This window comes from Populus alba, chromosome 7, assembly GCF_005239225.2.
Source record: "Populus alba chromosome 7, ASM523922v2, whole genome shotgun sequence".
NCBI classification, from domain to species: domain Eukaryota; kingdom Viridiplantae; phylum Streptophyta; class Magnoliopsida; order Malpighiales; family Salicaceae; genus Populus; species Populus alba.
Window position 1 is genome coordinate 14,252,417 of NC_133290.1, and position 15,594 is coordinate 14,268,010.

The 15,594-nt window shown below is 34.8% G+C and overlaps 1 pseudogene; it reads left to right on the plus strand.

Moving 5' to 3' along the window:
* The first annotated feature begins 10,769 nt into the window (after positions 1-10,769).
* LOC118029326 (uncharacterized) lies at positions 10,770-13,153 on the plus strand (annotated as a pseudogene).
* The last annotated feature ends 2,441 nt before the right edge of the window (positions 13,154-15,594 follow it).

Consider the following 15,594-nt stretch of genomic DNA (forward strand, 5'->3'; position numbering starts at 1 on the left):
GAAGTCTGCTCATATTTTCCAAACCAGGTCTGGCTCTTCAACCTACTAAGATGTCTTCGTGCTGAAACTGATGAGAGAAATATTTGTAGCATATGCAACTTATAAATCCCCTCTTGCATTCCCAATTTACAGAGTCATAAAGGGATTTTTGTAGAGAGCTCTGCCACATTGAAGTTCAGTGTTTAATCATGGTTTTTCAGACCATCTTGTGCTGCTGAACTGGAATTGAGCTCATAATTGGGGTAACTTCAAAACAGACTGATGCACCATGAACAAAAGGCTAGTAGTCGTTTGGTTCCATTAGATGATATGGAGGCAATGAACATTTAACAGTGCAACTGGGCAAAAACCAGAGTTGTCATTAGTTGATGATTGAAGGCATTGTTGCTATTGTTCATGACGGAAAAAGAGAGATACAACTTCAATTAGATGTGAACCAGCAGTGTTCCCACAAAAGACTATGCAGACATTCTCTTTCCATTTGATGCTTAACACTTGTTCGAGCAGATCTGAGTCCAGCTACTTCACCTTTGATGCTCTCAAACTCAATCTGATAATGAGCCGCTATCTGACACCTTTCTTCACTTCCCTCATCTTTCTTCAATCACTTGCAACACAGCTTGTGCGGGGGAACCTACCTTTCAACCCGGTTCATGCATGATAAATGTATGAACATGTAATCTATATGATGAACTCGCCCTTCGAGGGGTGACAATATGGTCGTAACTCTTGTATGATGGAACAAGAATCATGATTTTTGCCCAAACTCTCCAATGAAAATTTTCAGAGTGACGGCCAATGCTTCAAGAAGGGTTTGCTCGGATGCAAAACAAATATTTATGGAGCATACATCCTACAGGCAGGTTCTATTCATTTTACGTGCGACAGGGTAGGTTTGCTACTTGGTCTCTACAAGGGGTCTCTTGTTGTCCCAGTGATTGCCCTCGTAAAGGCAATATAGGGGCCCAGCAGGCAATTGGTTGGCACGTGTCCAACTATTACCAGTCTAAGCACTCAACGAAGAGTTGGGGTTTACACAAACTTCAACCTTGACTCAAGTCATAAGGTAAGCTGCTAGTCCCCCACCTAACGTAAAGCAGGTGTGTGCTTAACAAAAATTAAAACTTGTGATGCATGAGAGAATTATATACAATGCATGAATAAAACACAAATAAATAAAACAAAGCACCAAAGAAAAAATAAAATTGAACACATCAAAACACAAAGCTTAGTCCGATAAAGTTGAAAACAATACCTTTCCCCAGTGGAGTCGCCATTCTGTCGCACCCCAAAAAAAAAATCCGGCGCGCGGCATCGGCTGGTGATTTTTCTCGTTGCGTTTGCTTTAAATTCGTTCGTGGGAGTCGCCACCTAGTAATTTATTGAGGGCTACTAGGAAACCTGATGTACTGGTCTTGTCAGAGATCATGGGTAAGGGACTGGTTGTGGTTAGGGAAGGTATTAGCACCCCTAACACACCCTACCTGAGATAAGCTGCTTCGTGTTCTGATGTGATTTGAAAATTTAAAATATTAATTAAATTCTTAGGCTTGAATAAATCAGTTATTAAATCCCCGAATATATGTAGAAACTTGTCCTCATATTTTCATGGAAAATACAACTTGATTTTATTTGTCCTTGAGATATTTAACCATATTTAAATTAACAAATAATTCTTTTTGTCCTTTTTTTATTTTTAATTCAATAACATAAATAAATAAAAAAACAAACATGCAAGCACACACAAACATTTCTTTTTTTTATTATTATCACTTTCTCTTTTTCTTTTCTTTTCTTTTTTACATTACATTTATACAATAAAACAAATAACAAAAATTCAAAACAAATCAAATACAATAATATCTAAATACACACAGCATCTAGAAATTACAAAAAGGAAAAAGGAAACCCTCGGGAACAGTGCTGCACAGCCTTGGTGCCATCTGAACAGTGGCGGCGGGTGGGCTTCCTGCACCGCCGCCGCTGGCGGCGCGTGAGTTCACGCGCCGTCTCGGAAACTGGGCAAAACAGAGGTGCATGGAGTGGATTCCTCCCCGGTGACCTGCAAAGAAAAAAAATCAAAGCACAAAAAGCCAGTTGATTTTAGTTATTTTCTCATCACTGTTTCGGATCAGCTTCTCCTCTTTTTCTTCAAATCTGCCGAATCTGAAGCTGGGCTTTACACGCGCCGCCGATGACAGATCAGGCATGTGGATGGCAGGATCGGCAACTTCCCTCTTCCTCCTTCATTTCTACGCCGGCGGTGAAGATCACCGCCACCTGCAACAACAACAAAAAAAACTCACAAACAGCAATCGGTTTTTATTTTTTTCTTTCCGTTACAGATCTGCTTCTCTTTGATCTGCAGAAGCAGATCGGTTCTTTTCCTTCTTCCGATCGATCTCGCCTCTGTTTTCGTTCCTCTGCTGGTTGCTGGATCTTCGGACGGCGGAGGGCTGGAGCTGCTGCGGACAGAACTGAGATCGGTGGCTGTCGATCTGTGGACGGCGCTGCTGGGGTTGCTGCTGTGGTCGCTGCTGTTGTCGGAGGCTGGACGGAGAAGAGAGGTCGGGGAAGATGGTGAGGCAAACCGGCGAGATGCTCGCTCTGGCTTCTGTCCGGCGTGTGGCTTGTTGGAAGTTTCCGACCGGGGGTGCTGCTGTTTGCCGGTTGATGGTGGGTGGCTGAGAGATGAGGGGCTGCTGTGTTTGGCCGGTTGGAGAAGAAACGGCTGAGAGGGGAAGATTTGTGGGATTTGAAAGTAAAATGGGGGGGGGGGGGCGGCCGGCCTTTGTGATCAGGGAAAGGGAGGCTGCGGCCGCCCCTGTTTTCTCTTTAAATTTTTTTTGACCGGGGCTATGAGCGGCTGAGGCTGGAGAGAAAAAGGGAAAAAAAAAAAAATTTGATGAGAGGCTGCTGGCCTTGGTGATCGGCTGGGGAGAGGTTGAAGAAGAAAAAAAAAATCAAAACAGGGATGTGTGGGGGAGCTGACGGCTGGAAAAATCAAAACCAAGGAGGGGCTGGCGGCTCGTCCCTTGTGAGGGAGAAGAAGCTGTTAGTTTTTTTTAGGGTTTTCCCCTTTGTGTTGCCTTTCCCCCAAAATTACCAAATGAACCCCCCCTCTTTGTAAGTGTTGGAAATCAGTATTTATAGACAAAAAATATTGCCAAGTTTTCAAAATTGGTCCCTTAACTTTCTTTTTTTGTAAAATTTGATTTTTCTTGGTTTTTTTGTATTTTTTGAAAACGAGCAATATCAACGTCGACTCAATGAGGAAAATCAATGATTTTAAAAACGAAGCGTGAAAAGTCGAACGCGTTTGAAAATCTTTTGAAAAATTAAATTCTTTTTAGACGACGTTGAAAATGCTAAAATGACGAAAATATATTAAAAAAACATATTTTTTGGATTTTCTTTGTTTTTCTCTATTTTTGATTTTTTAAAAATATATAAAAAACATGGGTCAAAAATTGGGTAAACAACAAGATATATGATCATTGTATTATGTTTTTTCGATTTTAGTTTGTCGAAATGAATTTGAATTTCCACCAGCCAGGCACCCCAGAGATTAATTTCTTGCTGTGGATTTCCATTTCATAAACTCTGAAACTTTATGGCAAAAAGATCTGGATGAGGATAGTCTCTTGAATAGGAATTAATATCATTCTGAAGCATCGATAATGCGTATGATCTAATTACTATGAATTAACCGATTTAGTACAGGAAAAAATATTAGTCTTTCAAACAAAATTTTATTGCAGTATAGTGAAAAATACACAGCAGGTTCCATTATTTAGACTTTTCTATTTTCATCCCAAAATATCTTGTAAACACGGTTGGCTGTGAGAATTCAGGTAATAATATGAATTATCAGATGGAGATGGCCTAGACAGACAATGACAATAGTATAGCAAATACTATTTTATGGATTAATAAAAAAGGTTCAGATCAAAAAAAAAAATCTGAAATAATTAGAACTAGTTAGCTCCTTAAAACTACAATAACAAGAGATTTAACTATTAGATCAGACTCAAATTTTTACTTGTGATTTTATAAACAATTTTCCCTAGAGCATCATTTTGTTACTAGACCGTCAGATATTTTAAAATCATGTTTTGAGCACTGATACTCTTAATATAGTAGTTTTTATTATTTTTCCTTGCTTTGAATTTTATGTTTTGATTGGGAATTTATGTTTATTTACTTTATTTTTTGGATTTCTAGTTGTTTTTTTGGTACAACTAGGGTTTTTTGATTTATTTAAAGTTCTTATAAACCTTGCAAGGAGTTAACCACCAACTATATATTTTAATTTTGACAATAAAATTATGAATTCCAGATTCACGTCCGCAACTCTCTTCACTCATTAAATCTTCCAAGTCTCTTTTTTCTTGTGAATTCATGTTGTTATTATCCTACATAGCTTCCGCCTGCATCAAACGAAAATGTATCAAGGCAGCAAACTTAACCAAAAGGATGTTTCATGCCAACTAATGTAACATTTTGTTTTCCAGTTGTATCAGACTCCTGGTTTCGGCCGCACAATTTCAGTTTTATACTTATACAAGATGAAACAATGTCCAATAGCAGCCAGTTTAGTGTTCAAAAACATAGTACCTCTCACAACTCCTAGAGAATTGTTTATAAATAAGTCCAACAAAGGGTTTAAATTATCCGAGAAGCTCCATTTCACGTGCTCATCACAGGACGCAACAAGAGGCAGGCTGTGGATGGCATGTTTCAAATAAATTTCCTTTTGATACATGGAGATCTGGATTCAACACAAACGTGAGCGTGGCTCCTCTGAACACAAACCCGACGATGGCTCCTTACAACACAAGCACGTCTGTGGCTCCTCATGGCTATACTTTTGGATATGAAAATGGAAATGGGTTCTTCTAATCTGCTAATAATTCACTTGTAAACGAAATTGTTAGCCACAATACCATAGTCGTTTACTTATGGTTCAAATCCAATTATGTATTTGGGTTGGATTAATTAAGTATTGTTTATGAGAGATACTAATGGAGATTAATGATAAGAAATTACCATATTGATTTCTAAGGGATTGTTGTGATCTCCACATTAGATACATCCTGGCTTGCATATTGTTAGAATTAATTTTGGATTCTACATTAAAACTATCCTTGTAGTTATCCAATTTCTAGAATTCTCTATAAACTAATATAAATGTGTCATGAAAGTGTTGTAATTTACCTCTTAGAAGAGTAAAACGATATGAATATGATATGTTTCTACCATGCTTTCTTTCCTACCTTTCTCACCTAATTTTTTTCTAACATATATATATATATATATAGTTGTTCATCCATTTATATTTCATAAACAAGGAAATGATCCCTTTCAGAAGTTTCAAGGTTTCGTGTAAAGAAATAAATGGCTTGGTGATTTTCAATGAATGATTGTACTTTATTTCCAAATTTTATTGTTACATTACTCCTCTCTAGGTCCTTCTAACACTGCTAATCTCTTAATAACAAAAAATCATAATTATTTGGTAGTAGAAAAATAACCCATTGATATATTTGATAGTCTTAATAAAATTATTTCAGTTGATCATTAACAGTAAACTGATAATTATCTTCATAAAATCAAGGTGATATGGTATGATTGCTGTTGATTTTTTTGGGACGTGGATTGTAATATGAAGTTTGTACTATTTCATGTAACATGCCACACAAAATTATAGGCTATAACTCAAACTCGGTTCTGGAAACAACCATGAAGTATAGTTTCAGTTGCAGCAGAAAGTTATAGCTATTACTGCATAATATTTCTGCAGAATCTGAGACATGGCTATACATTATGTGCTCATAAATACCATGTTTCTTGCTCATGGTAAGAGACCCTAAACCCATTAAAAATTAAACAAACAACGCAGGTTAGAGACAAACAATCCCCTTGTCTACTTTTACTGTCCTCAACTTGGACTTTTTAGGAATGTTCAAGTTGTTCTGGCCTTAGCCAGTTTAGTTAGTTACTCTTACCACATAGAAGACAGAACTGATTTTGTGTGTGATTATGCTGTAGCAGAAAGATTAGATTGGCTAAAGCACTGAGTCTATTGTTTTTTTTTTTTTAAAGAAAAGAACAGTTTCAGGGCTTAGGAGATTAACAACAAATACTCAATGGTTTGCTTGGCCAACAATACAAAATTGAATCCTGCACTAGCCAGCATAAGTGCAAAATGGGAAGCAAAAAAAAAATCCTCGTAGTCACAACAACTATAACAACGAGAAAGAGAAAAAGACATGGCATTGTTTTCAATGGAAGATGGATAAGAAGGTGACCTACCATTAACAAAACTCAAAACGATCGTTCTTCTTTCTATACCAAACCAACCATCTGTCACAGATCACAGGGAGATCTCTCCTACAATATCTTCATCTATATAAACCCATTACGAGCCCTGGTTCATCACGAACAATCTCATACTCTGCTTTGTTTGCTTATTCGCAGGCCTTAAATTTAGCACCAAGATGGCAATTTTCAACTGTTTCGTCTTAGCTCTCCTCCTTGCTTTCTCTTTTCCGGGCGGCGAGGCAGCTCGTCATCTTCTGCAATTGCCCCCTTTACCTTCCGTGGCGAATTTGCCTAAACCAACATTGCCACCAATGCCTTCTATACCAGCACTGCCGCAGCCCACCTTGCCAACTTTGCCCACCACACAACCTTCACTGCCCAAACCCACTCTGCCTCCGCTTCCAAGCATGCCCTCAAATATTCCCACTATCCCTATCCCAACCACAATTCCCACTATCCCTATCCCAACTACAATCCCCTCTATTCCATTCCTCTCCCCACCACCAGCTGGAAACTAGTTTCATTTTGAGTTTGATTATCGAGTTAATTGTCATGTCGAAGATATCTCTTGAGTGCTTGGTTCTTATACTTGTCTATGGAGTAGTGTGAAGAATTGTGTTGTTTGTTTACTTTCGTTTGAGCTTGGTTCTTATATCTTTGTCTCCTTGTATCATATATATGAACTTTCACATTTAATTACTACATTCTTCTCTTTCTTCTCTTAATTATTTCCATGATCAACCAAAGCAAAGGGATTATGAGATTCTACTATAAGGTTCAAGAAAATTGGAAATATTTTTGCACTGGATGAACCTGATGATATTACCAGATACTCTTCGGGTTCATGTCTGTTTATGATCCATCCGGCGTAGCCATAAGACTGATAATATTATTCCAAAAAATAAAAATCAGAACTAAACTCAATTTAATAGGTTAATATTTTTCTGACTCAAATTAAAATTTATTCCAAAATTCTGAATCATGAGTTTATTGGTCAACTCGCCAGCAATATCTATTGTCACGTGAACTAATATAGAAGTATCTATTGTTACGTAAACTAATAGAAGTATCTAATAAATTAGAATGTTGAGCCTTGGATAATTAGAATATGGGCCTATCATATTAAATAAAAAATTTTCAACTAGTAGAAGTAGTACACAGCGATGGGCCAGTGAATTTTATAATATTTTTTGGTTATTTTTTTATATATATTTAATTTTTAAAGAGATTTTTTTTACTTATTTGTGATTTTTTTATCTTTTAGATAAACTTTATGTTTTAAATAAAAAATATTTATTTCTATATAATATTTTTAATATGTATAGTTTTGTATAATATTTTTTTTCCTTTTATTTTATTCAATCAAATTTAATGTGTGTTTATTTTTATTATTGTTAAATTGAATAAATTATTTTTTAATAAATAGATTTAGCAAACATAATCAGGTAAATGTCTTATCTTGCGAGATTAAAATATCTTGATCTGCACCTATCTCTTGATTTTTTCAGTTTTATTTTTAAGTTATCGTTTATAGATTTAAAAAAAAAAATTAACACACACAGTAATCGATTTATTTGATTACATGTATACATAAACTTTTTTTTATTTTTACTTAGAACTTTTTTAGCTACAAAACATGTCGAAAAAGCCTATATATATAAATTTTTTTTGTTGGAAAAAAAAATATTTGACCCATAATAAAGTGCGAGTTAAATATACTCTAAAACATGTGATGTTTTACCTGTAAAAAAAAAAAATTGCGTTGCATTGTTCACATATTCACAAATTAGTTTGGATTTACTATGCACCTTTCCTTTTCTACTTTAAATCATCTAATTTTTATTTTCGATGATTTGATCCTAAGTTGAAGGTCAATTACTCATGATTTTTTAGGCAAAGACAACATTGAAAGACAAAAGACCAAAATAAAAAAGGCATCCAAAATTGATGATGTGTCCAAAGTTTGTGCAAAAATACATTTTGGTCCTTAATCTTTAGAAATGATATAATTTAGGCCCCTTTGAATGTCTAAGATTCAATTTTGATCTAAAATTTCATTTTCATTATTATTTATCCTTGGTTAAAGAGATGAGATAATGAGACTAGCTGGATTCCAACATTATAGAAAGAAAATTGACGTGGACAATGATTCCAACCACAAGAATTATTAATTTTTGTACCAACTGGTTTCATTTAATGAGAACGGTTCCGTGTAAGTTTTTTTAAACTTTACAAGTGCCTAAAAACTATATCTAAGCTTGGAAGATATTTTTTTTTGTTTCAAGATGATTTCAGGGTTTTGTGTAGGTTTTTTTTTTTTTTTTTTTTTATGTTTTATGGTCATTTATGGATTTATCAAGAAGTTTAGGGTCTTTTCTAAGTATTTTGGGTTAGAAATGAATTGAAAATTAGGTTTCCAAAACCAAAACCCAAGAACTCCAATTTTGTTTTTTCAAGTTGAAAATGCATTGTCTATTTTTTTTTTCCTTCAAAAACATTTAGGACAAATAAAATATCAACTTTAAAAAAATAAAGGTCCACGTGTGGCCCTTTTTTATTAATGAACTAAGTACATGACTTGGCTTATGATCAGGCCTAACAATATCTAATCACTTTCTTTCCTTTTCAATTTAGATATTTTTTGTTTTAATTTAATTCCTTTTATGTCTTTTTTTAAATAATTTTTTAATTTATATTTCAATTAATACATCTTCTTTGTGATTTTTTTTATGCTTATTTAGCTTTTTTATATAGAGATTATTTTTTAAATTATTTTATATGCATTTAATTTTAAAGAGGTTATTATGATTCACCTATTTTTAAAACTTTATATAGATGAACTTTATTTTTAAAAATAAAATATTTATTTTTAGATAATATTTCTAATATTTGAAACCTTGCATGATATTTTTCCTTTTATTTCATTCAATTAATTTTATATGTGTGTCAGTTTCTTTTATCATTTGATTTAATAAAAAAACTTATTTTAATCATAAAAAAGATTTATTAAACACAAACAAGTAAATGATCGATGTTTTAAGATTAAATATCTTGATCTACATTTGTCTTTTAATTTTTTCAGTTTTATTTTTAGTTATCGTTGATGAATTATTTTTCAATTTATTTATATAAATGATTCTCAATTTATTTAATTAAATATATACATAAACTTTTTGATTTATATTTAGGGATTTTTTTAAGTAAAAAACACATCGAAAAAATCTACATGCTCAATTTTTTTATTGAAAAAAACATTTAACCCGTGATGGATAGCGAGCAAATAACTAGAAATAAAACTATATATAAAGTAAACTCTAAAGCAATATTGGAAAAGGAAGGCAAGAGAGAGTTGAATCTAACTTTGGGTCCAAACCTATGGATAATCATAATATTTTAAGCATAAAACATAACGTTGTTGTTTATGGCATTTCAGTTGAAATTCATCATCATCATCCCACTTCTCCCCTCCATATGATAAGAATTCAAAACATAACGTTTTTTTTTTTTTTGTAAATTTCTCATCTTTAGTAAATTTTGTAGAATTTTATGAAATATTAATTTGACTTGTCGCTATGTAATAAGTCCTATAGTAAACTTAATTTTTTTCCTAAAGAAAAACCCAATGTTTTCAAATTTGAAACTTAATACCTAAGATTGGATTCTTCTTAAGTATATAAATATTTTACTTTTTCAGGATGTATTTTTTTTTGTCTTAAAATCATAAATGAAGACATAAAAATAAATTTATTTTTGATATATTTTTAGAGTAAATTTATATAATTTTAAAATAAGATATATCTCATTTGTCTTTATTATCCTCGCTTTTTTATAGTAATTTAACGTTAACATATTTATCCTTATTTATCCAAGTCTTAATATTTTTATTTATTACAATGTTTGGAAATATAATGCAAACCGCGTTTCTAAAAAATTCAATCTTTTTAAGTTAAAAATTAATTTTATCTATTTGTTTAGGATCGTTTTGATATGTTAATCTAAAAAGTAATTTGTTTTAAAAAAAAACTATCATTTTAATACATTTCAACACAAAAAATACTTTAAAATGCACCTACAACCATACTCTTATTATTAACATTCTGTGGACAGCACCAATTAACAAAAGATGGGAGATTGAACAGAAGAATTTAAATTTTTTTTAATCCAACAAAGAAAAACATGAGTGGTCAACAACAATGAACATATGTTCTTCTTTTCAATGTACGTAGATAAGAAGGTGAGCTAACTAAAAAAAAAAACTAAAAATGATTGTCTCTGTTTTCTCAACTAAACCACCATTGAAGAGAGATCTCCCCGCTTCATCTCCATCTACATAAACCCCAAGACTAGCCCTGCTATGTCACACAGAATCCTATACAATTCACTGTTGGAATATATACATATATTATACAGTTCATAATCTTGTAAGGCCTTGAAATATTAGCAAGATGGCAAGTTTCAAGTGTTTTAGTTTTGCACTCGTTCTTTTGTCATTTTGGTGTGGCGAAGCAGCTCGCCATCTTCTGCAACTGCCGAATTTGCCTAAACCAACACTGCCACCATTGCCTTCTGTACCACCACTGCCAACAGCCCACCTTGCCAAACCGCTCTACCTTCACTGCCGAAGCCCACCTTGCCTCCACTTTCCTAGCATGCCGACAATGCCTGCTGCACCCAAGGTGACCTTGCCTCCACTTCCAAGCATGCCCTCAATCCCCACAATTCCAATCCCAACTACAAATCCCCGCCGTTCCATTCCTCTCTCACCACCTGCCACCACCAGCCCTTGAGTTGATCTCCTCGTCCTGTTCCTTGCAATGAGAACTTGCATGTACCATCGGTGTGGCTTTGATTTGGCTTAGGCACATACACCATGTCCTTAGAGACTCTTGGGGTTTTTGCCATTTGTTTTGTTTATACTGTATTTTTGATGGTACTTTGTATTTATGCTTGTACTTTGAGATATATGATCATTGCATTATGTTTTCTCAATTTTACTTTACCTCCAAAATCTTCAAATATGTGTGATGCAACGAAATTAAATTGCCACAGTAATCATAAGGGCATTCCGTTCCATTAAAAAACCAAAACAAATATATCGGAGATTTCTTTGAGGGGATTTCCATTATGACACAGAGATGGGATAAGGATAGTCTCTTGAATAGGAAACTAAGATATTATTACAACTAAGATGATTTTATTTATTTATTTATTTATTTGGGGGGAGGGGGTCTTTAAAGCAAAATTTACTTGCAATCTAGTGAAAAATTGCATATGTAATAAGTTTTTCCAATTCCATATGAAATTGCAAAGGAAAATGTATGAAAGCAGAGAAAATTACTTGGCCAAGAGGATGTCACATTTTCCTTTGGAGTTATATCAGATTATGGATTCTGCTATACTCATATAAGAGGAAAAAAGGTTAAATACTAGCAAGTTTACTATATAAAAACATAATGGTAGATATGCATACAAATTCTTCTTCCAAACATCCCATATCTCATATTGGACAATTAGTAGTTACGCATTTGGTAAGTCCAACCAGGGGATTTTATGATCTGAGGTGTTTCGATTGCAGGCTAGACCATTTCACCTACTCATCACAGGACGGCAAGGGAGGTCAGGCTGTGGACAAGGGTGTTTCCAAGAGATTTCCTCGATGTATCTCATTGGCGGTGAATCGGAGAACGGTCTAGCCAACAAAGATTGGTTCTACAAGTTGATGGTGTGAAATTTGCATACCATATATGTCATTCCTCGGGGATTCTGAACCCTCCAAAACTAGAAAGCTAATAGATGCAAGCATAACGCTAGAATTGCATCCAAGAATTCAGTGAATTTTGACGTCTCCAACTCTCAGATTCAAGTCCTGAAACCTGTATAAAGTGTGAACCAATTTCCCCTCAAACTGTACTGTTCTAAAGATAGATTTCTCTCTTTTTTTCTTGGTGGGGTCCTTCTTCTTGTTGGTTAACCATGGTTAAAGCAGCAAGGGTCGCCAAAAGTTGGAGATGATCAAAATAGCTAAAGAAAGCAATCTAATGGTAACCTCTCAAAGCGTAGGTCTGGCCTTTTCAAGAAGGCTAGTGAACTTTCAACACTGGTGTGGTGCTGAAGTTGGCATCATTGTGTTCTCACCTGGCAAGAAGGTCTTCTCTTTTGGCCACCCTTCTGTTGAAAAGGTGGTGGACCGTTATGTCTCGGGAAATATTCCCCAAACTTCAGGTGCTTTTCAATCTGATTAAGGCTCACCGGAATGCTAGGATCAGTGAACTCAACATGAAGCTAACTCAGGTATATGAATTTTGATTGCAATTTTTAGTACCATCAGTCTGCTTTCATCAGAAAACAAAAATATTCTTTTTACTAATAAATGATTCACTAGGCGCAAAACCAACTGGATATGGAAAAGGAAAGAGGTGAAGAGCTGGACAAACTGAGGAAAGCTAGTCAGAGTCAGAACTGGTGGGAGAGTCCCTATTCAGGAACTTAGCTTCGAACAGCTTGAACAATTGAAGGCATCTTTGCTAACTCTAAAGCAGAAAGTGGTCAGGCAAGCCCAGCAGATTCTGCTTCAAAATTCAGCTCCTCCTCAGCCTTTTTTCTCTCCAAACCCCGGCGCTCCTGGGAATCTTCCTTTGATACCAGTAATACAGGATTCGACTCAAACATGGCAGTGGATCCTTTCAGTTCAAACACAACTATGACTGCTTTCAACACAGACATGACTGGGACTCCTTTCAATCAAAGCAGCACAACAATGACTCCTTATGGATACAATCTTGGATATGGAAATGGTTCTTCTAGATTCTTAATAATTCTGTTGAAATAATCTTAACCATGGAACCGTTAGTGCATTTATTGTTTAGATGTATCTATGTGTTCTGGTTGAATTCAGTAATGTGTTTTGAGATCTATTTGAAATCTTAATAAATTACCCATTGGGTTTCTGAAGGATTTGTTGTGAGATCTCCACACCAATACATACATCCAGGAATGCATATTCCGATTATACATGTGTTCATGCATTTATATTTCATACGTAAGGAAATTATCCAACTCAGAATTTTCAAAAGTTTCAGGTAAAGAAATCAATGGCTTGGTTTTCATTCTTTTTTGACAAGAGAATGCAAGCTTTTGGTGATTAGATGTTCTTGATGCATAAAGCAGTCATTCTAGATCTGCGCATCACAAACCATTGCTACTAATTGATATTCCTTTACTGCAAAAGTACTGGCTGATAAACTGGTTTCATATGAATTTTGTGTTTCTACAAGTTTAAAGCAGTAACGGTAACATGCCGAAAAAGAGATCCCGCGAAAAAAGGAAAATGAAAAAAGGAAAAAAAAGATGCTGTTATCATAAATTGATGGTAGTAAATTTGGTAACTTGATTCAAAATTTAAATTTGATGTCTGCAATTGTTTTTTTCGCGCGTTGCATTTCCTAGAAAAACCTCGCGTGGGAAACATCGGTTGAAATGGCGCGCGGTTTATCGTAAATAACTTAAGACCATGTTTGATTAGGTTGTAAATATACAATTGATTCATGAATAACTTGTTAATGACACTTGATGAAATTGCCATATGATCTGTTAACATGTTAATCCATTGCTTGAAACACAACCAACCTTTTATTAACATCCAGAAAATGTTGCATAGATTATCTTCTTGAAGGCATCTATAATTTGGTGTTATAAATATGATTTGTTTTATATTGCAAACTTGGGCTAGTGCCCTGCACTTGGCCAACATTTAGTGATGTTTTTCTTCAAATAATGGTATTGGAGACTGGGAGTACAGGAAGTTGTTTTATATTTGACTGCTCTGTAAATCACTTGGACTTTCCTTTTGTAGCGAGGAGTCATTAATTATGAGAATTTCAACTCACCAACCCCAAGAACCTGCTAAATCTTTATTCAACAAACACCCGTAAGAAGCCTAGGACATCTTTTCAACAAAATGCACATGAGAAGATGAACTGCCAACAAGAAACTCAAGGGTTCCAAGTCATGGTTGCTTGCTGCAAACTAACAAAATTGGTTGTTAATTTCGAGAAGAGCAGTAATATACTAATTTATGAGCTGGGAATTTAACTAAGGATCAATCAAAGAAGGACACTTATAAGATTTGTTGTTTGTCCATGAACTCTAATTAGATAACCAAAACAGATTAATCTCAAAGGAACAATAGTCAACTAATGTGATATAGAAGTAGGTGAACTAACAATAAACCTCAAAAATTGTCTTTCAGGATTTTCCAACCAACTAGTGTGCCTAAATCACCATGATGATTCCATGTCCTGCTATAAATACTTGTATAATCAGCCTTAACATTCCCATACAAGCAGAAAGAACAACTTATTTGTCCTAGATTTCTGGTGATCAAAGTATTGTATCTTGAATTCTAGTGATGGCCTCTTGCAAAAGCTTTATCTTAGCTTTATTCATCGCTTCTGACATTTTCGAGCATGAATGTTAAGCATAGCTGCCCGTCATCTCTCCAGTTGCCACCATTGCCTAAGATACCAATGCCACCATTGCCTTCTATTTCCAAACCTTCCACAGCCCACCTTGCCTACAACTCAACCATCCCTACCTAAGCCCACACTGCCACCACTTCCTAGCATTCCCGCCATCCCTACCTTTCCTACAGTCCCAAAGGTCACTTTGCCTCCTCTTCCAAGCATGCCCTCAATCCCCACAATTCCAACTATTCCCTCCATTCCATTCCTTTCCCCTCCTCCAGCAACTACTAGCCCTTGAGTTTGCTCAATTTATCTTCTCTTAATTCTTGTGATGCAAGACATACAGTAGTCTTTCATGTTTCTTTTTTAGGAATTGTGTCTGTCTTGTATGACTTGGGTGGCAAATGAAGGCTTACAGTTGTATGTAATTATAGTTGGACTCACATATGTGAGCTTATTTGGGGTTTTTCTTTCTTCCTTTTGTGTGCTTTATTAGTTTCCCACTATCTCGGAAACTGTAGTTTCATATACTTTTGTGTGTATTTTTAATCCCATTATTACAGAATAAAGGTTGTTTGCTTAAAATTTTCATTTTTCGTTTATGTTTTTGCCCTACTCAAATTCTGAGAAAAAACCTGTTATCTCACATTAATGAAGTTTCCCTGATCGAGCAGCATCTGCGTAAGCTTTACCTCCGCGTGCAAGCTTGTGTCTATGTATACATTCTCAGTTTTATAAAACCAAAATTTCAAAGTCTATAAGCAGAGCTTACATCTTCAAAATTTCAATTCCATCACCTTGCACTCCA